Source organism: Lygodium microphyllum, chromosome 1 (assembly GCF_053477565.2).
Source record: "Lygodium microphyllum isolate KBCC chromosome 1, Lygodium_microphyllum_v1.1.10, whole genome shotgun sequence".
Taxonomy (NCBI): domain Eukaryota; kingdom Viridiplantae; phylum Streptophyta; class Polypodiopsida; order Schizaeales; family Lygodiaceae; genus Lygodium; species Lygodium microphyllum.
In genome coordinates, this window is record NC_141135.1 from 76,132,295 (window position 1) to 76,153,229 (window position 20,935).

The window sequence follows — 20,935 nt, forward strand, 5'->3', positions numbered from 1 at the left end:
TCACAGAATAAGAGACCATGAATGATTCTTTTGAAAACATCTAAACTATGGTGGAGATTGAGCAACTATTGAGTGTCCTTAAGCTTTTGGGCTTTCTTCTTCTTTCTAGATTTTGTTCATGAAGTAGGCATGAAGTATGAGAAAGAGTGGAAGAGGCTAAGAGATGGAGCAACCCATTCAAGAGATAGGTGATGAATTCAATGAGGAAAACCCCACAAAGAAGTAGGTAGTCCATAAGACAATTATATCGAGCTTGTGTAAATCCCTCAATTATACACAACTATGTATTATGTCACTAAGATAGAGTGAGTAATTTTCACAAAATTCCTAACTATGTTTCTCATCAAGAAGAACAAACTATATTGACAACAATACCCGTTTAGTTTGTTCCTCTTTACAAAAACTTGAGAACTAATCAAAGGTGAACATCAATTGAGATTTCAAATACAATCATTTGGCAGAAACAATCCATTGTAGTTTGTAGTCTTCTAATAACCAATCGTGAATTGTAGCTCTACATATCACTATAAGGGAAGGGGGGAAATAGCGACACTGAGTTTCGATGCAAATTAGTGGCGTCACAACGCAAATAGTGACAATACTCGGACAAAAAAAACGCGGCTAAAACCCGAGCATGACATTTTGTGAAAGAGTTTGCGAAAGAGAGAGTGAAATAGGGAGGGAGACGAAGAGAAAGAGAGAAAGAGAAGGAAGGAGAGCTTCTCCTTGCCATTTGTGCCGCTGCGTTGTTGTTCGCAAAGAAGAGGAGGAAGTGTATGAAGGGCGAAGAGGAGTCGTTACGAAGAGGAGATGAAGAATCCATCTTCTAGACTTTGCGGTGAGTACATTGCTCCCTCTTGCTTTGTTCTTGTTCTTCTCCTTTTCTTTTGTTTGTTTTTGTTGAGAATGAGGTGCATTGAGGGAGAAAGAGAGGAAATGAGAGAGGGAGAAGAACGGAAAAGGAAGAAAGAACGAGAGAGAGAGGGAATAAACATGAAACATAATAAAGAAAGAGAGAAAGAGAGAGAGGGAGGGAGGGAGGAGAATGAATGAGAAAACATGAGGGGGTAGAGAAAAACAAAGAGAGACCGTAGTCATGTGAGAGGAAATTTCATGTTAAAAGCTTGGTGAAAGAAACTCCCTACACCTTGACACATCACAAGGGCCATTGCACTTGAGAGGGAATAACCAAGTCTTCACTAATGGGAAGCTCAACTCAACTCACTTGTTTGGACACCTTTAGGAGTGTTTACAGAGTGCTAGATAGAGGCAAAAGAGATTATGCCAACACTTCTGATATGCTCACTTCCAAAGTGAGTGCTAAAGGCTCACTTCATACCTCGAGAAGTGAACTTGAGTAGTCAACCTTAAACTATTCTTAAGCTCACTTGGAACCATTTGGTGAGAACAACTTGAGTGGATCTCATGCAACTTGGTCATCAAAAGTGACTACATCTAAGAGATGACAACCCTAAGAAGACTAGGATCTCACCTTAATTAGCCTATAAAATCACTCACAAGTGGTTGGATAATCAAAAAAGGGAGTTCACACATTGTGTAGTGTTGTAAAAATTATGATTGAATGCTTGTTTGTATATGTCATAATTGAATTGGAAGTTTGAGCACCATCATCATGAAGATACTTGCACTTATATTGAATCACATTGATTGTGGAAAACAAAAGCCTAATTGTGCATGGTGAACCTACATATACTTGCAAGTTAGTAAAATTGCAAATTTCTAAAAAAGAAACACAAGATACATAAATAAATAAATAAATAAAAGAAATCACAAAATACATAAAGAAATTTGAGAAATAGAGAGATCAAATATTGACAGGCTCTAGAAACCCCTACAATATATACAATGTGAAAAATGGACCTAATCATCAAAAATGTTCTTAAGCTTACAGACCATGCAATAGAGACCACATCACTAAATGAGCCTTACTAGCCAACCATGACAAATTAGGAAACAATCTTTTTAGCACCTAGCATGTGACACATCAAACATATGACAAATTTGGAGTGTGAGAGGTGTCTTCCTCAGAAGCCACCACTTCCTTGCCTAAACTAATCACTTATTAAGATCATAGTCATGTGGGGGTAGAGAAAAACAAAGAGAGGTGGAGAGAGGATAATGAGTGAGAAAACGTAAGGGGGTGGATAGAAACAAAGAGGCAACAAAGAAAGAGAGAGAGAGAGAGTAAGAAAGATAGGAAATGAGAGAGGGAGAAGAAGAGAGAGAGAGAGAGAGAGAGAGAGAGAGAGAGAGAGAGAGAGAGAGAGAGAGAGAGAGAGAGAGAATAGACTTGAAAGACAACACAGAAGTGGGAAAAGAGAGAGAGAGAGAGAGGGAGGGAGAATGAGTGAGAAAACATAAGGGGGTGGAGAGAAACAAAGAGAGGGGCAACAAAGAAAGAGAGAGAGAGAGAAAGAAAGAGAAATGGGAGAGAACATAAAACAAAGAGCGCAAAGAAAGGTGCAAAAAAAGGGGGAGAATCAAAGAAATGGGGAGAAAACCAAGATGACAGTTGACGTTACTTTTGTTGAGTTACAAGAGAAAAAATCCCTTCTCAAATAAATTAAAAAAGAAAAAGAGAAAGAGAACAAAAACAAATTATTTGTCGTAATGTAGACAAAATGGAAAACGATGAAGGTCGTGATGTTCAAGATCGCGAGACGTATCTTAATCAGCGTGTTCCATGTCCTTGCTCTCAATGCAAGCTGGCAATCAGACAAAAACATCGCTTGTCTATAGAACACGTACGGTGCTTCAGCGAGTTTCAATCGGAGATCATTGATCACCAAATCTCAAAATTTGAGGAAATGGTAAGAAAAGTGTGTACCAATCATACATTATATTTGCAAACTAATTGAATATCATATACAACAACATTGGATGTGATCTTAAAATTTATACAAGGAGGTGACGTCTCATCCCAAGGAGGAGTGCACCTAATGTGACCAATTAGAAGAGTTTGTGGGCATATGATGGATGGAGTGCCTGAGCCAATCCATCACTTGGAAGGCACTACCCAGTCTATACCATCAATACCAAAGGAGACAGGCAACCTTTCAAACTTTTCTACAAATTTGGAGCCTGAGATGGAGGCAATGATTGATGCATTGATGCCCATGGATACCGATACATCTAATCCGCCGCTTAGAGAGGAAGAATCCATACCATTATATGATGGGTGCCGAGTATCTCACTTGAAGACACTACTTGCACTCCTAAGTGTGCAGGCAAGATACGGGTGGAGTGTTGTGAGTGTGATAGAGTTATTCAGGTACCTTTTACATACGCTTCGTTGATTTCTTTTCAGTACCATTATGAAAAAAATTTGTGCTTTTTCAAAGTGTTTTATGATTTCTTTTCAGGTTGCTAAAGTATCATATATTACCACTTGGAAATACCATGCCTAAGTCTCCTGATGATGTATGACATGTTTTATGAAAGCTTGGCATGGGCTACAACAATATCCATGCATGTGTCAACGATTGCGTGCTGTTTTGAGGAGAGTACGAGACTATGGAGAAATGTCCAAAGTGTGGTGCTCATAGATATCGATAGGACTTGCAAGGGCAAACCATCCCTCAGAAAGTTTTTAGACACTTTTCACTTATCCCTCGTATATTTCACATGTTTTGTACGTTGGGCATAGCGAGCTTGACAATATGGCATGCACAGAATAGATCCACAAATGGAGTTCAATGAATTTCAACAAATTCACACGCATGGAGCCACATTGACTCTACCTTTCCAGACTTTGCATGAGAGCCAAAAAGGAATATTCAACTCGATATTGCTATGGATGGTGTGAACTCATTCAGTCTCCGCTCAACATCTTACAGTGTGTGGCCTGTAGTCCTTGTTAACTATAATATCCCACCATGGCTTTCTACGAAGAAAGGACACTTGATCGTTAGCTTCCTCGTTCCTTTCCGCTACAAAGTCAAGAAGATGGATGCCTATCTCTATCCATTAGTTGATGAGCTTAAGATTTTGTGGGAGGAGGAGGTCGCCGTGGAAGATATGAGCAAGCACAATAGTCGAGGTCCACCAATATATGAGCCATTTTCATGTGGACCATGCATGACTTTTCAAGATTCTCCGAGTGCTCAAGTAAGTAGGCTTTTGTTGTCATTGGTCATATCTATCATAGCTTGTTCAAGTTTGTGTTCACTAAATAGAGGTGTTGGGATAGGTCTGGTTAACTCAGGTTATCATGCATATCCATTGTGTGGGCCACAGTTAGACTCTCAAAGGTCACAAACCATGAAGAAGATGGTATATCAAGGATATGCCGCTTTCTTGCTGGAGGGTCATGAATTGAGGGAAGGTTTTCTTAGACGACCTCCACCGCACGAATGAATGCCCAAAGCTAGTACGAGCTGAAAATGGTCCACACGGAGACAAATCCAAACGAAATGCAATGATTCTTAGTTTTCTACAAGTTGTCGTATTGGACACACTTACAGATCAACCACTTGATGGATCCCATGCATATTTTCAAGAATATGGGTAGCTTACTATGGGACCACATCACAGGAAAGAGAGACACTGCAAGGGCACAAATGGATTTAAAGGAGGTAGGTAAGATGGAGGCACTTTGGCTACAGTCGAGTGCTAATGGTTGCTTGCAACTACCTTACGCTCCTTGGGTTTTGTGCACTAAAGAAGAGCGTTTTGTGAATTAAATTATCAAGTCTATCTGCACTCTGACGGGTATGATGCGTTCTCTCAGATCTACGTTTTCTAAAGATGACCAATTATCAAGGCTAAAATCCCATGATTGGCATAAGTTATGTCAGATTTGTACTAAGAATGGATTGTAAGTGGCCTGCGTATTTTGCTATTTAGAGTGTAGTCATTGTTCGTAATGCTTTTTCATTTGTTACGACATGGTATATGTCACAAATGTTAAATCTCTCTTGTATGTGATTTTGAATAGGTAATTTTCTATTCAAACCCCTGACAACCTCGATGGTGGTATGTTGTATCTTCAGCTCCCCGAAGTGCCAGAGTATATGATGAAAGCAATGTTTCCAACATAGATGAGGATAGTATGCAGGTAGAGGGGTCGATATTGTAAGGGGTGGAGGCCGCCCAAAGCCTGGAGCATATAGATGAGGAAAAATCGAGTAACAAGGATGGAAAGATAGGAGGCCAAGAATTCTTTGAGAACGAGGTGGACTCATCCTTTTGTGGTGACCTTTCTATCGACCTTCTTGTGTATGCGGAGTTGTGTCAGGAGATTGACATGGGACCATAGGCTACGTCATACTTGGAGCATCCACCTTACCGTGCTTTGGTTGAATCTTTATATTGATTATGCTAACATCAATTTTTGTCTCTGCAAGTGACCTTTGTGGATATTTGGATAGCACGATGAGTCGAGGGATGAGCGATGAGGAGCTACAGGAGATCTTCACACGTATGTCTCTAGATCAGATGGCTCGATTCAGAGATATGGCAAACTTGGAGCTGTCTCTCAAACACCATCAGGCTATTTCATTTGATCTACTTTGGCACGCTTTGATGCGGTTGGCTTGAGATGCATGTGCTACTCCTCACTCTCGTGTAGGTTCGAGAGAGGGTGGCTCAGGTGGTTGTTATGGAGGTACCGACATAGTGTCTTCGTCTTGTCGTTTTGCAAGCAACTTGAATATGCACAGGGATGCGCTCGCAAGAGTCTTTAAGGAGGCCATATGCATAGATGACATACTCAAGGGGAGAAGCTCTTGGGCTACGCACTAAGGTAGCAATGAATTTAGGAATGTTGAGACAGCCACAACAACTAGTGAGCAAGCAATCCCTAGTGAACAAGAAAAAGGAAAGAGTGTTGACGAGGCCTAACCTAAAATTGGAGCTCGCCAGACTACAAGAGTCAATACAAAGGCCAATATAACCTCACGTACAGTGTATGTATTATGGAGGGAACCACTTGCCTTTTGAATATCCCAATCTCAGATCAAGGCCTTATGCCAATTGCTTAAGATTCGAGCATGACACCATGCACTGTCAGTTGCCTTACCAATAACCTTACACTCAGCCATATTACCAAGGAGTTAGGAAACCATACTTCAAAAGGGAGCACCTTTGGCTCTCCCTGCACCTAATGATTCAAAGCCAGCCACCCTGAAGATGGACATTAAACCAACGGTAATCCCTAAACCACTAGGACCTATCATGACCCATTCCCACCAAGCGATGCTTTAATTCACTTTATGGAGGAACCATTGGATGAAGATTCTTACTTCAACCCTTATATCTCTTATGATGAAGGGAGCTCTCTCACTCAACCCCCAAGACCTACAGACCGCTTTATTGGTAAAGCATTCAAGCCAAGCGGCCATGGCTACCTCTCACAAAGCCGACATGCTCTCCCTACCTATGGGGTGTAGTGAGCTTACCTTGATGCTCGATCAAGTATCCTCCTCTTTCTTGCACACTGGTAGCTCCATGATCCTTGAGGCAAGCTCAAGCAACCTCAATCTGTCTCCATCAAGCTCCATCCTCCATAGTTGTGCGAGACAAAAGAAGAGAAGAAGATGAAGAGAGGAGATGGGGAGCTTCTCCTCCTCGATCTCTCACTCTCACTCCCTCACACTCTCACACTCCCTCACTCCCTCAAGTACACACAAGAAGGCAAGAAGAAGAGAAGAAGCTTTTTGCCACACGAGTTTCCATTAAGTTTTTGACTTATATACATGCCCTCTTCCCCTTGGGCGGCCATCCCCTTTTTACATGGCCGGTCATGGCCTAGGCCCTTTTTCCATTTGCCCTAACTTCCTAGCTTAGTCCTACCACCCATCCATGGTTATAAATTGCATAGGAGGGAGCCTGGTGCTCTTTTACAAAGATTTTGGCTATACCTTTATATTTAAAGGTGCACCTTCTTGCTTTTGGCTAGTTTGCAGCTTCCATGGTTGCATCTTGGACTCGTGGTGGTTGTTCCCATGCTTTTAAATTCTTTTCGGGCCTTTTCTCTTATGAGGCACCTTTTCTGTTTTTTGCCTTGCACTTTTTCTCTTGATGCCTCTTTTTTTGCTTTCTTTTCTCTATAGTAAACATTACCCCCTTAGCGGAGTGCCAATCCCATGGCACTACTGGGCGATGAGTTGGATGGTGGTGATGGGGTAGCCAGGTGGCTTTTTGAGTTTGTATACAAGACGTGGTTGAGGATGTGTTGGAGGGATTCATGCTTGAAATTAAAGATGGTGTTGGAGTGAGTCCCTTCGGGGAGTTGGTTGTGGTGGAGGTTTGCCTTTGAAATTGACAATGGTGTTAAGGCAAACCTCCTTCTTAAGGTTGGCCATGGGTGGTAGGCCATGGATCTACCCTTGATTAAAAATGGAGTTGGGTGGATCCTCCTTGGAGAAGCCGAAGATGGTGGACCTGTCCTCGAGGTTGAAGATGCTGTTGGATGGGTTTCCCTCATTGTGCCCTCTCCTTGATGCGACATGATCTTAACTTGCAAGACAAAGTTATGCACTTCCTAAGGGGTGTGTCTGCCTTACCATATAGTGCATGGTGCACGTGCTTCTGGAACTGGGAGATGGGTCTAACCTTGGGCAACTTTGGACAAGCCCTCGGTGGTGTCCCACACTTGACGACCCAGTTTGTGCATGGTTGTAAGTGTGGTGCATCGCTTAGGGAGATAGGTCTTGGAAATGTCCTGCCCTTGATGTGACCTAAGTATGTGCTATGGGATATAGGGCTAGATATGGAAACCCTAGGTGTAGTGATTGTGGCACTGAAGATGATTTTGGGGGATCCAGTGTTTTCACTTTAAAAAAAAAAAGATTAGATGATTACAACTGACATTCTAACACAAGGGTGTGCTCAGGCGGTGCCCTGATCTTCCTTGGACGATTCACGAGGTGGTCTTAGGGACTTAGTCAGAAAGGCACAGCTCTACAAGTATTCCTTGATACTAGCCTTTGCATTAAGAGGTGTGGTTGACAAGAAAGGATGATTGCACCTCGTGAAGTGGCTATCGCTCATGTCCTCAAGGACCTTCATACAAAAGAGGGAAGCAGGGATGCCGTCATCATGAGCCTAGCCATAGCGCAACTATCTATTCCTAGGTTAATGTCAAAAAAGAGTGGGGGAAGGTGGGCTTCCTCAACTGCTAGCTTTTTCTTACGTAAAAACCTAATGGTCCTAAGGTAATTACAAGTAGTTATGAAGGCTGGGTCCGGGGAGGAAGAGAATTCCTCGAGGAAGCAATTGATGGATGGGTGCAAGTCCCCTGCTTTAGAGGTCATGCATTCCTTGGGAGTTGTTGCATTGACATTGTAGATCTTTGGGAAGTCGTATGTACCCCCTATCATAATCCACTCCATGTCTGCAAGGGTAGGGTATGTAGATAGGATCATTCCTTTCTTCTGATCATGTAGCACAGAAGGCCATCCATGCCTCAATATTGGTGTCCCAAATCCTCCTCTGCCACTTTGGCTATGCCTCGTAGCCTCGGATGGTTTTGGGAACATGATAGACCTTATCCTGTTAGTAGTCTATGGGGTCCTGCCTCCATTGTGTGATTATGATGCTCCGCTCCTCGACCCATCAATTCACTAAAGTGTTGCCCAAACGAATGATCCTTTCCACTACCTCCAAGGGTAAGACTAGTCAAAGGCTCTTCTTCTTGTCTTCTTCTTCTTGCATCAATAATGTGCACAGGAACCTAGACACCCTCTAGCTCTTCTGGGGGTAGATCAGGCAAGGGTGGATTGGGCTCTCTATGATGTTGTTCTTCTTCCAGTTCTTGCTCGAAGTCTGCTGGCCCTTCCTCGATGTCTTGTTCCATTGGGGGAGGATGGGGCTGCTCTTGTTCTTTGAATCCAAGTTCCCTAAGCTCATCAATGGAGAGGTTGGCTTGTCATAAGTAGTTGCGTTTCTACTCCTTGGTTATGCCTGTGCCAATTGGAAGTGTGCGCTCTTGCAGTAGCTTGGTATATAATTACGTCCAGAAAAAGTGACATTGAACATTGATTCAAAATTATATGATGATCCGTCATACCACATGTGGCACATACAATACCTTAATTTTGCCTTGGGAAAACTCCCATGTGTGGTGGAAGTCTTGAGGCTTCTTTTATGTCGATGAAAAGAGAGCCCTTTTTGGGTATTGAAAGAAGAGTGTCTTTTTCGATTTTAAAAAGTTACAAGTTTCGAGGTTAATGGCTAGATCTCTTAAAATCAAATTTCAACAACACCATCAATATTCACTCTACTACATCAGAGATTGTATCCTCCTAGAGCTTGGGAAAACCAATATACCATTCCAAGTGAGAACTGTCCATCTACAAATCTGGATCTGTTATGTAAATAAAATTTCCATGCTCTCTAATTTTATCATCTTGCATTCTTCATAATTTTAAAAAATATCTTTTTATTTCTCAAAGTCAATCTCAGCTCTAAGAATAATTTTTTTGTCATTTGAAACACTAGTGTGTGGTATATGTCCAATGGATGAAATAGTGAAAGAGTAACATGTCTTCCTGTATCCAAGGTCTTCAAATGGATACATTTATGGCTCCATGTCTTCCTATAGGTAGAGTAACATCTTCTATGTAGTGTAAATGGGCCATAAGATACATGTTACTCTTCATGAGAAGCACCCACTTAAAAATCTTCATGTTTGGCATTGGAACTCAACTTCAAATCCTTGACTTTTTGACTAGCAAAAAGAGTTGAAACCTAATGTGTCAAAGGAGGCAATAAGATAGTGTGAAAACACACTATGCTTAGTGCTAACAAGCACTATCTTGATGGTTATGCTTCTTGTGTGCTGGCTTGCAAACGCCTTCTAATCTTCCTTGAACTCTTCTAGATCTTCAGCAACCTCCAAGAAATGTAACTTAGCGCTTAAAATTACTGCTGATAACTCCAATGAGAAGAAATAGTGAGAAGATGAAGTACAAGAGGAGCTTGAGTTTTGATATTGGTGCTTGAGGTCTTCCAAACTTCACAAAGAAAGACTTCAAAGAACTCCAAGAAGTTCCCCTCCTTGATGTAAGGATTTGCTAGAAACTTCAATGCTAGGATGGTTATGGTTTGGCTTGGTTGGGAGGAGAGAGAAACTAAAGGAGAAATGAAGCTTTGATAGTTTGGGTATGGAGTCTGGATTAGGGTTTCTGAGGACATCATGGTTTTTTCTTATGTGTGCACTATAGACTGAATCCTTTCAAGAGCTTTTTATATGGCAAGGAAGCTTAGGTCATGATAGGCTACCAAAGCCCTATCATGGCAGCTAGCCTCGTGGTGTGTGGAGAGAGTAGGGAGCAAATTATCAAACTGTGCCATTTTTTTATAGCGAGCACGAATTTTGAGCAATGTTGTGGCAGAGATGGGCTGATGACGATTGTGGTAACAAGATGATGCCCCCTAGATCTATGAAGAGATCCACAGAAGAGAGTACTCAAAGATATGGCCTGGTTTGGAAGATCTAGCTACTCAAAGTGCTACATGTCCATGGTATCAGAGCACAGTAGGGCATGGCATGACTCCCTTCCCTGCTCTCTTAGTCCCTCTTAACCTCAAGTCAGGTCAAGTCCATAGCTAATGAGCTCATCTCTCAACATATCTCCACTCACTCCACCTTGGTAGCCATAGCCAGTCTGCACATCTCTGCCTTTGAGCTTCCATAACTTTCTGTAGAGGGCATATCTCTCCAAGCTCTCTTTTGGAGATTTATTCCTTGACTTCCAAGGCTTCTCTATATCACATAAGAACTTGACATTGCCCTATCTACTGCTCAACATTGTCCTTTTCTCAGACTTTGCTCTGTGTAGCCACCATAGCCTGCCATGCTCTAGATCCCGCATCTTTTAACACTACTGACACTTGTTGGATTGTCTACATGAGGAATTGAGTTAGTTCAGTGATGATTGGATATAGAGATTTAAAAAGTGGCTTACATGCTCATTGGAACTTTAGTCTTCTTTATGTTACTTGACAAGTTCATGTGGTTCATGCTTAAGTTTAGGTGTCTATAAGACACTTTACACAAGAAGATTTTTACCTAGTCTTAATGTATGCTTTGTTGACTTTAGGAAGGGATTTATGGGCTGAAAATTGGACATCATTAAGGATAGGAAAATATATGAAACTATAGGAAGAATAGGGGTGCTATCTATAGAGAATTTGCTAATTAAAGATGTGAAGGGAGATATCTCATGTTTTTTGTTCATGAAGAGAAGCAACTCATAGAAAGGTAACACCAAGAGATAGCAAAGCTTGAAGATGAAGAGTTCTTGGAAGTATTTTATGGATTGATTATCTACAACAAATCACTATTGTAATACAAGATATATAGGCTAAATACTACAGTCCATATTTTTGGCAATCAAATTCAGATGCCTTCTCTTACCTATGTCTATTCTGATGAGACAGAGTATGGATAGATTTGAAGATTTCTTGCTTTACTACGAAAAGTCTTGATGCATAAAGCTTTAGGGCTGAAATAAGTGTCTTCTAAAAGCTCTAGCATAAAGCTTTTGGATTTATGTGGGTTGCTTTGTCTTGAATGAAATCTATGCATATATAGGTTTTGTTAGTAGCAAAGCGGTCTATCTCTTGATTTTGGATCATCTATATAGCAAATCAGATTGATGTATATCCGATATTATGAGCTATCATCTCAAGCATAGCTATCATCTTAGTGAAATCATCTTGAGCTATCATCTCTATCTTATCTGAATTGGATTCATGTATGTTGTATAAGATTTGGATCAAAGATTCTCACATAGCAAGGTTTCTAACATTTCTTGTGTCTCTATTGTAGAATACATTCTTTTTTTCATAGATTTCTTATCTATCTCCTTTGTGGCTCTTCTTACTAAATCCTTGTGATTAAGGTCTTTCACTTATCCCCCCTCCTTCCCACATGAAATGCCATTTAAAGAGTTATGGGGGATGGTGATGCTACGACATCTCTTGCAGGTTCTTATGATGAGGTGAGACAATTATTGTAAACCTTCAATATGTATTTGCAACAATAATAGCAACAACATCAACTACAAATATCTATAATATATGAATTTATTGTCATTAAAGCTTTGTAATTTATTGAAAGCCAATTGAAATTTTTTGATGGTTGGAATGTTTCAGTCTATCTAAAGATCTATATAGAAAATGTGGATTTTTTGAGTTATTGCATGAGTTTGAGTGTTCGTTTGATCGTTGGACACTATTGAGAAGTAGGCTCTAGAGACTCAAAAGTTAAAGTTGTTTTTGTAGGCTCCAGATCTTACTTGGTAAGTGAGCTTCAAAGAGCTCTTGGAAGATGAAATGAAATAACTAGTTTTGAAAACAAACTGACAAAATGTAAAAGATGTTATCTCTATGCTTGTTGAGGAAAAGAATATGGGCTAGATTATATGTTAAGATTATGCACACAACCTCTAGTAAGGCAACAAATCCTATAATGAAACAGCATGTGTCTATGGCCACACCTTTTGTTAAAGATGGTGTTATGGATGACTTGTTTGAAGGGATGCATGACCTACAACTTAAGGTTGCAAACCTTGTGAAAAAGGGTGGGCTACATCCCCTAAGGCTTCAATTTGAGAGGGATTTGTTCATCATTGCATTTGGTGTGACAGTACTCTGCATAAGCAAACTGTGATATACATCGGGATGCTTTAGAAAGAAATCCTTTTTTTTTGGAAAGATGAAAACTTTTATTTGCAAAAAATAGGTTTTCCACTTGAGCCAAAATTTGAAAAGGTAGGATGCAGAAATTTCTTAAGGATATGGCTACTAGGAATGTATATATAGTAGTGGAAGCTACCATTTTTGGGTTGTAGATTGAATTTAGATTTGGACTCATGTAATACACATAGCTAATTAGCTAGTGCAAGCAAGAGCATTCATGAGATGACACATTAGGATATTCCAGTAGATTCATTTTTAGCTCTTATGCTTATCTTGTCAAGACTTAGAACATGGATGTGGTTGTCAAAGAGAAGAGAAGAAGGGACAAGGATAATGCAAGTACTTCTAAGAGAGTGACTCATGGAAATATGAATAAGCCTAGAGCTTCTACTAGGTCTACTCCAAAGTATGTGATGGAAGATGTGTCTCAAGAGAAAAGCAGGATGGAAAGAAAAGGAGAAAATAACCACGGCACAAACTGTAGTCAGATAGTGAGATAGAAATTGATTTGAAGAATGTACTTGATGAGCATATCTTAAATAGTAGGGTTGACTTTACTCTTCGAGAAGCTCTTGGAATTGCAAAAAGAGAATTTCATGAAGAAATTATCGATATCATTTTAAACAACAACAATTTCTTAGGAAGCCAACAAATGCAATGGTACAAAAATAAAAACTTGGTTTGTAGGGCATATGTGTGGATTATGAGGATGATACATGTGTTATTTAAAATATCATTGATGCTATAAATGTGGTGGGCCAAGTTGCAACAAAAGGTAATATATAGGTTGAAATATCTATAAATTGTAGCAATACACAAAGGGAAGTGAGAAAAAATGCTTTATAGTGATTATGAGACTTTAGGTAATCGATTACTAGGATTCATTACACTCGATATCTTTGGCTTCAAGTAATAATAGATACAATTGTGAAGAGTGGGGAGTGTTAACCCTCAAAACAACACAAGGCACAAAGAAGGCTTAAGAAGGAGCATAAGAAGATAGACTGATGGAAAAAGAAGACCAAGAAGCACGGGAAGATTTTTAAAATCAAGAGTAGGGCACACAAGAGATAAAGCGCATTTAAGTACTTTGTAAAAGAGTGCCATGCTCCCTCCTATGAAAGTTGTAAATGGAGATGGAGCTTGCTTGAGCTAGCACTTTGAATCATGGAGCCATCAAAGGATTTGAGGAAGATGACTACAATGATCAAATTCAACGGTAAGCTCACTACATCCTTGTCTGAGAGCATGCACAAATATGTGAGAGGTAGCCATTGCCACTCGCTTGAAACGCTTGACTTGATAAACAATCCATAAGGTCTTAGCGGTTGCTAGTAATAGTGATAACATTTTGGATTCGTTGAGATGGAACCAATAGATTCAAGATTGAGTGCTTGTACACTCCAAATTGAGTGACGGAGTAGGAGGTCATCTCTAAAATGGCGCTTGGTGTAGGTATAGAGTGAGGGAGTTAGAAGGTATTTGATATCCTTTGCATGGTAGTTTAGGTTTTGGAAGATTTACAAACGTTAGTTAGATCAATGGTATAGAGTTTTTCATTAATAGGATGCATTAAGGTTGAGAAAATAAGAAAAAAGAAAGAAAATATAAGTTTCTATCACAATCAGGAACCTAGGAGAAAAAAAAAGAGATTTTGAATGCCTCCCACTCGGGTGACCAAGTCTATCCATTCAAACACCTAAAATTCTCCTCGAATGGCCTAAAAAAGGCCAAATTTTCCACTCAAGCACACCCCCTCTCGGACTTAGATTGGCGCCTCTGTCCGAGTCGATGGACCCTGCCACTCAAACAGTCCAAATTGACCACACTCGGGCGGTTGAGTTTGGGACTCAAACAAACAAAAACCTACAACACTTGAATGTCCAATTTTGCAAACAACCTAAATTAGAACACATTTTTAGGGACCATCTAGACCCCCCAAACATACCAAAGGCTATGAGCTAATTATCAAGTGACCCTAGGTAGATTCGAGACTTGCAGGTGTGACCATAGAGCTGATCAACACCCGAATTCATCTTGTGACAAGCCCAAGAATTGACCAAGTCAGCCGATCACTTGCAGTTTACTTCTCAATAGAGACACTATTTGACTACTCCGATGGACCACCCACATCAAGACCCCATGGAGGATCAAAATTGATTGTCAGGTGTGATCGCAACTCATGTAAAATAGCTACAATTATATGGAACAATTGACTGGCAAGGGGGGTGTGTGTGTGATTTCATTGAAGGTTGCAAAGTGCATTGTAGACACTTAGGTGATGATAAAATTTGAAAGCCTAATTGTACACAACTCACCTTACATTGCACCCTCCAAGTGTGTGAGTAAGCATAACTTGGAAAGTGATTTAATTAGCAAGGCACACACTAAAGCGGAACTAAGCAAAGAAATGAACCCACCAGTAGGACTTGCAAAATCCCTGGGACCATAGAAACAAACCAAGAAAATCATAGAAAGTCCATAGAAACACTGAGAAATGAATAGCCTCAACCCAACAAGTGAAGAAAGGAACAAGACACAATTAGAGATGCATCCTTAGACAACCTAATCACCCTCATTGAAACCTTAGTGGTTCAAGAAATTGCTAGCATGTCAAGTGCTAACACAAACTCAGGCAACCAAGACCTTGACCTAGGAGAGTTTCCAATCAAAATATAGCAACTCATATCATGATACAACCATCAAACAAAAATAGCACACCATGGGAGATTCGCATGTGAAATCATAGCTGATATCAAGGAGAAGAGGAGGCTAGGAAGAGTTTCCTTGCAATGCATAGCTAGCTACAACTAGGAGCAACATGCTCGAAGGCTATGCCAAGAGATAGAGCTCAATGAGGTCCATTGAGTCCTAGCCATCTCAAGCACAAATAGAGCATGAGAAAATGTTGATAGAGAGTGAGCATTAGAAGTGGATCTTACATTGAGTGAGATTCGCACAAAGTGACTATTAGATAACACTGCTGCAAAGCAAAGTGGAGTAGCCCTAGCATCTCTATTGCTAGCTAGACTGGGAATCACCCTAAACACTAAAAGCCAGACCAAGATACCTATAATTGCAAAGAAAATTGAGAAGTATCAAGCAGATAATGATCCTTATAGGTTTGTTGACAATTTTGAGTAGGTGTGTGAGGCAAACAATCTCATGGACTCTACTCAGCATCATGCACAAGCTTTTGGACTCTACCTAAGAGATAAGGGATGAACTTGGTTTGCTAGCCTAGACAAAGCTGACTACAACAACTTCAATAGCCTAAAGGATCTTTTCATTAAGAGATTTTCTGAAGATGAATACTTAGGAAACCTCATTGTCATGTTGATGAATGTCAATCATGTGAAGAGTCTCTATAAGAGGATTCTAGTGACACAGCAACCCAATGAAAGAGCAATCTCTGCCACGTTTGTCAATGGAATCCAAAACAAAGAACTCTATAAGGGCTTACCTAGTAACTCAAACTTGCAAAGGGGCATGTTAGCCAAGGTCTTTGAAGAGGCAATACGTGTGGAGGATGACTTGCTGAGAGAGAGAAGCTCAAGAGCCACACTACAAGAGAACACCACCTCTAAGAACATTGAGAGAACCATAACCCTTAGTTAGCAATCAATCCATAGCATGCAAGATGAGGGAAAAAAATCGATCAAAACCAAGAGATAGCTGACTTGAAGTTAGAGTTGGCCAAGCTACAAGAGATATTGAAAAGACTAGTGCGACCCCACATGCAATGTGTGCATTGTGGTGGAACCATATTCCAATTGAATGTCCCGACCCTAGATCATGGACTTGTGCTAACTACGATAGATTTGGATATGTTGTGATGCACTACCGATTGCTAAGAAGGCTCCCATACCCACAACCCTATACTCAACCCTACTATCTAGGGAATAAGCAGCCCAACTTTGGAAGAAGATCTCTATTAGCTCTACCAACACCCAATGACTCGAAGCCAACTACCCCTAGGATTGACATCAACTCCACAAGAATCCCTAGGCCACCTAGACCCATAGTGACCCATCCATTGAGCGATGCTCTGATGAAGAAGTTGCCAAATTTCTTTGGAAGAGGAGTCCAGCTTCACTCCTAGCACCAAACGATGCAAAACCAACCATCCCTAGGATGGAGATTAACCCGATAGGCATACCCAGGTCACCAGGACCCTACGTAACCCATTCATCAAGCGATGCTCCAGTCCATTATGTGGAGGAGCCTAACAAAGATGAAGCCTATGTGAACCCTTACGTCTCGTACAACAACGAGGGCAATCCGTCCTGATAGACTATTGACCAATACTGGTAATGGCGTTAGGTAGAGCTAGGGGCAGAGGATTCGCTGGCCCAATCCAAAATCCAATCATGTTGGACTTGTGGTCACCCATGCCATATCTCATCATGCTATCCAAAGAGAGAACAAGAGAATAGGAAAAAAGCTGACCTTAGATGTGTCAAGTGTGCAGCATCACTCATCTCTTTGTTGATTGCCCTAGATGGAAGCCATCCTCTAGCTTGGTAATTGTGCCATCATTGCCTTTGGGGATGTTTGAAGTCAAGACATTCGACAGCAAGGACACACCCATCCCGCTGCATATTATGACTAGAGCATAGGCAAAGCAAGTAGGCATATCACTGCCAGGGCCTAGCAATTTAGATGCAGCCTCAATAGTAAAGAAGAGCCAAAGGAGAAGGAAGAAAAAGACTAACGCAAAGGTCACACTTAAGACTGAGGATCCAACAATGCTAGTGATTGGCAACAAGGTCACGGATGCAGAGGCAGAGACCACTTCTCCAAAGGCGGAAGAGAAAGGAAGTGCCAAGGTAGGGGAGTATCCTTACCCTAGGCGCCAACTCGAGGCCATACCCAAAGTCAAGGAGAGTGGCTAAAGGAAGCCCATGAGCACCTCAAGGAAGCTGAGCCTATCTTAGAGGATGAGATCGAGGATCTTTGTAGAGTGAGCATGCCAATCTCACTTGCATGACCAAGGTTGAGAGATGCACCCATGCCACAGGTGGCGGTGCCACCTAGGCCAAGTTCAGATGCTGTGGGCCAGACAATCAGTTAAGAACAATGGCCAAGAAGCACAAACCTAGGAGAGAGGCAAGCAACCAGCAACCTCCTCATGACATTAGTGACCACCCTAGTGACTCTAAGTTTAGGAGACCTACTCAGACAGCACCCCACGCTATGGTAGGAGTTGAAACACTGGGTGGAAGAACCAATGGAGTATGCTGCTATTGACTTGCAGGATCATGATGCAGTCACGCAGATACCCAGCTTGATGCTGCACTCAGTGCCAAAGTCACTACACATCAGCACCTTTTGGGAAGGCATTGAGATGCACAACACACTCTTGCCTATCCTAGCCATAGGAGACATAGCATGAAAGGGAATCGTAGATATGGGGGCGGGAGTGAGTGTGTTGAACCATACTGTGCTCTAGGCTTGGGAAAACCCACATGTCGAAACCACTAGGTTCAATGTCACTCTAGCTAACAGAATGAAAGTTAGTCCATTTAGAGTCTTGAAAAATTGGCCAGTGAAGATCGCGGGTGTCCAGTTCTATGTGAACTTCATCGTCATGAAGGGAGTGGACTACAACATTCTGCTAGGCCGCCTTGGATGAGAAACACTCAAGTTGTCGAAGACTAGGGCAACGGTCTAATATTCTTAGGAAACTGAACAGAAGTTGTGAGGGTCGAGATGGACACTTGGAAGACAACCCCCGTTGACCTAGATGCCATCTCTACCATCTCAAGGGTGCCAGTAAAGAAATCGTACGGGCCATTAACCAAGTGCATCCCTTTCCCTAAGGATGAGCGAGATTGGATGCATGTCCTAGTGACCATCGATCTCCCATTCTCAGACGAAGAGGAGACGTACAAACAAGCTATAAAAACTGTGAGCTTGTCAAAGAAGGAGCCCACGGTGCCACTCTATATGATGGCCAGGAGCTCAATCACCTAGACCTATCTCTTTCCATGTTCCTAGCAGTAGGCTAGAACTTCATGAGATCCTCGAGTATGCCACAGGCAAATTGACAAGCAACGTCACTGTTAATCTCAAGTCACTCAAATATTTGCTGGACAAACCTAAGTGGAAATGGACTAAGGTGCACGATTTGAACTTACTGTACAATTGGGCCTTAGTCACCGACGAAGGACAGGCTAGAGATGAGAGTCTAGGGAATGACAAGTAGTCAGGAGGAGTTGATTCCAACAATGAGTATGAGGGCTGCCACTCCATTAGTGAGGAAAGAGAGGAAGAAGTAGACACCGTAGAGTACAACACTAACGGAAAGGTGATAGAGCACATCAGAGCAGACTCCAAGCCCCAAAGAAGGAATGCTTACAAGATCGAGAGAGAAGTCATGCGGATGGAGTGTGATTGCTCCTGGTTGGAGCACATGGGAGCAATAGATTGCAAACACGTAGGGATAGCCCAACCACCGGTCACACCCTTGCTTAGGATAGATGCACCCACCAAGGCATGAGCCACCACGAAGAAAGACACTAGGACCACAACAAAGTTCTTGTGGAAGCAAGTTATCTCATGATTTGGTTTCCCAATCAAATTAGTAAGTGGCCAAGGCACTCACTTCATCAATGAGATGATTGCCCTCCTGCTCTCAACCTTCTTAATCATCCACATGAAATCCTCACCCTACTACCCTCAAGCTAATGACCAAACAGAATCCATGAACAAGATCTTAGTCAATGTCCTTATAAAGGTAGTTTCTACCACGTGAAGTGATTGGAACAACAAACTTATGGTAGCATTATGGGCCTATCAGACAACCTATAAAATGACCGTGGGACAGATGCTACTACCCTCCCATATTCTAGAATCCCCTATCAATGTCCGCATAGCCACCATCAGTGAACTAGAGGACAAGGATGAGGAGGTAGTAGCTCCAGCATGCCTGCGCATCACGGCCACTTCCCAATGCACACACGCATTTGATGCCTTGATCGATGAGGTAGCTGGCTTCAATGTCTTGATTTACGCTCATTGGACCCTCATTGGTTAGCCACAGTTACAGCCCACCAATGCTAAACTCAGCCCATTCAAGGGCAAGTCATATGCACTCCTAGGGAAGTGCAAGATTGCAGTCTCTATCGAGTCTGAGAGCCTATCAGTCATCTTCTATGTATTGCCAAATACGAAGGATCCAAGTCAAGAATCGTTGTTAGGACTCACTTTCAAGAAGCAAGCACACTGCAACGTGGACTATGATTTGCAGCACATTCGCCTTTCCATTGGCAACATTCGAATCATGACAGCTTACAGCAAGGGCAGCAAGGCTCCAACAAAGCCTGCTATGCTACCTAGGACCAAGCCTAAGGAGGGGGGTCGTGAGTCATCACAACCCACCCAGACTACAACACCACCGCCAACTAAGGCCATCCCCAAAGCCACATAGCCCATGTTTAAATGGGTGCCAAGGCACCAAAAGCGAGCTACTCATAGCAAGCAAACATAGCCTCTCAAGGCTAACAACTATCATTCGAAACCTAAGAGACTGACCTGATGCTATCGACGTAGGTGCACAATCAAGCCACAAGGGATCCTTAAAGATTTGTTGTGAGCCTAGGGATATTATGAAGGAAACATCTGGATATGGGTGCCCAAGAAGGGAAATCCTAGAAGCATAGCCCAACCATGACCATTGCTTGCCACCCCACCCCTAGGCAGCCACACTCCATCTAAGGCAATGACAACCCATGAAACCCAAGTTGCAAGACCCACAGAACCCACAACAGTTGCGGTCATCAAAGTCCAACCAATATATCAACCTAAATAGTAGCTTGTTACCCCAAAATCATCTAAGTCTAGAGAGCTTAGCACCCCAATGGCTGCACAAGAGGACGGCAATGCACCATCTATGCCACTGGAGCCACCCTTAGTACCCCCACGCAACACTGGACACACAGATCAGACTATAGAGCTGCCCTTAGAAACGCCACTGTCTAGTCCGCTACCACTAGAAGCATCACTTTCTAGTCCAATTCCATCGCAACCACCAGCAGGTCTTAGGCCTTCCTACGAGTGATGTTCATTTCTATCAGTCACCATGGACCTTGCTGAGAATACAAGAGATGACTTGGTGACTTGCATCAAGCTCTTAGATAACATTATCATGCACTTGGGAAGAATACAAGTTCATGATCGTAAAATTTCCCAAGGTTGCAAAGGAGTTGATCAATAATGGTGAAGTCTCAAAAGAGCACATGCTCATGAAATGGCTAATAACATC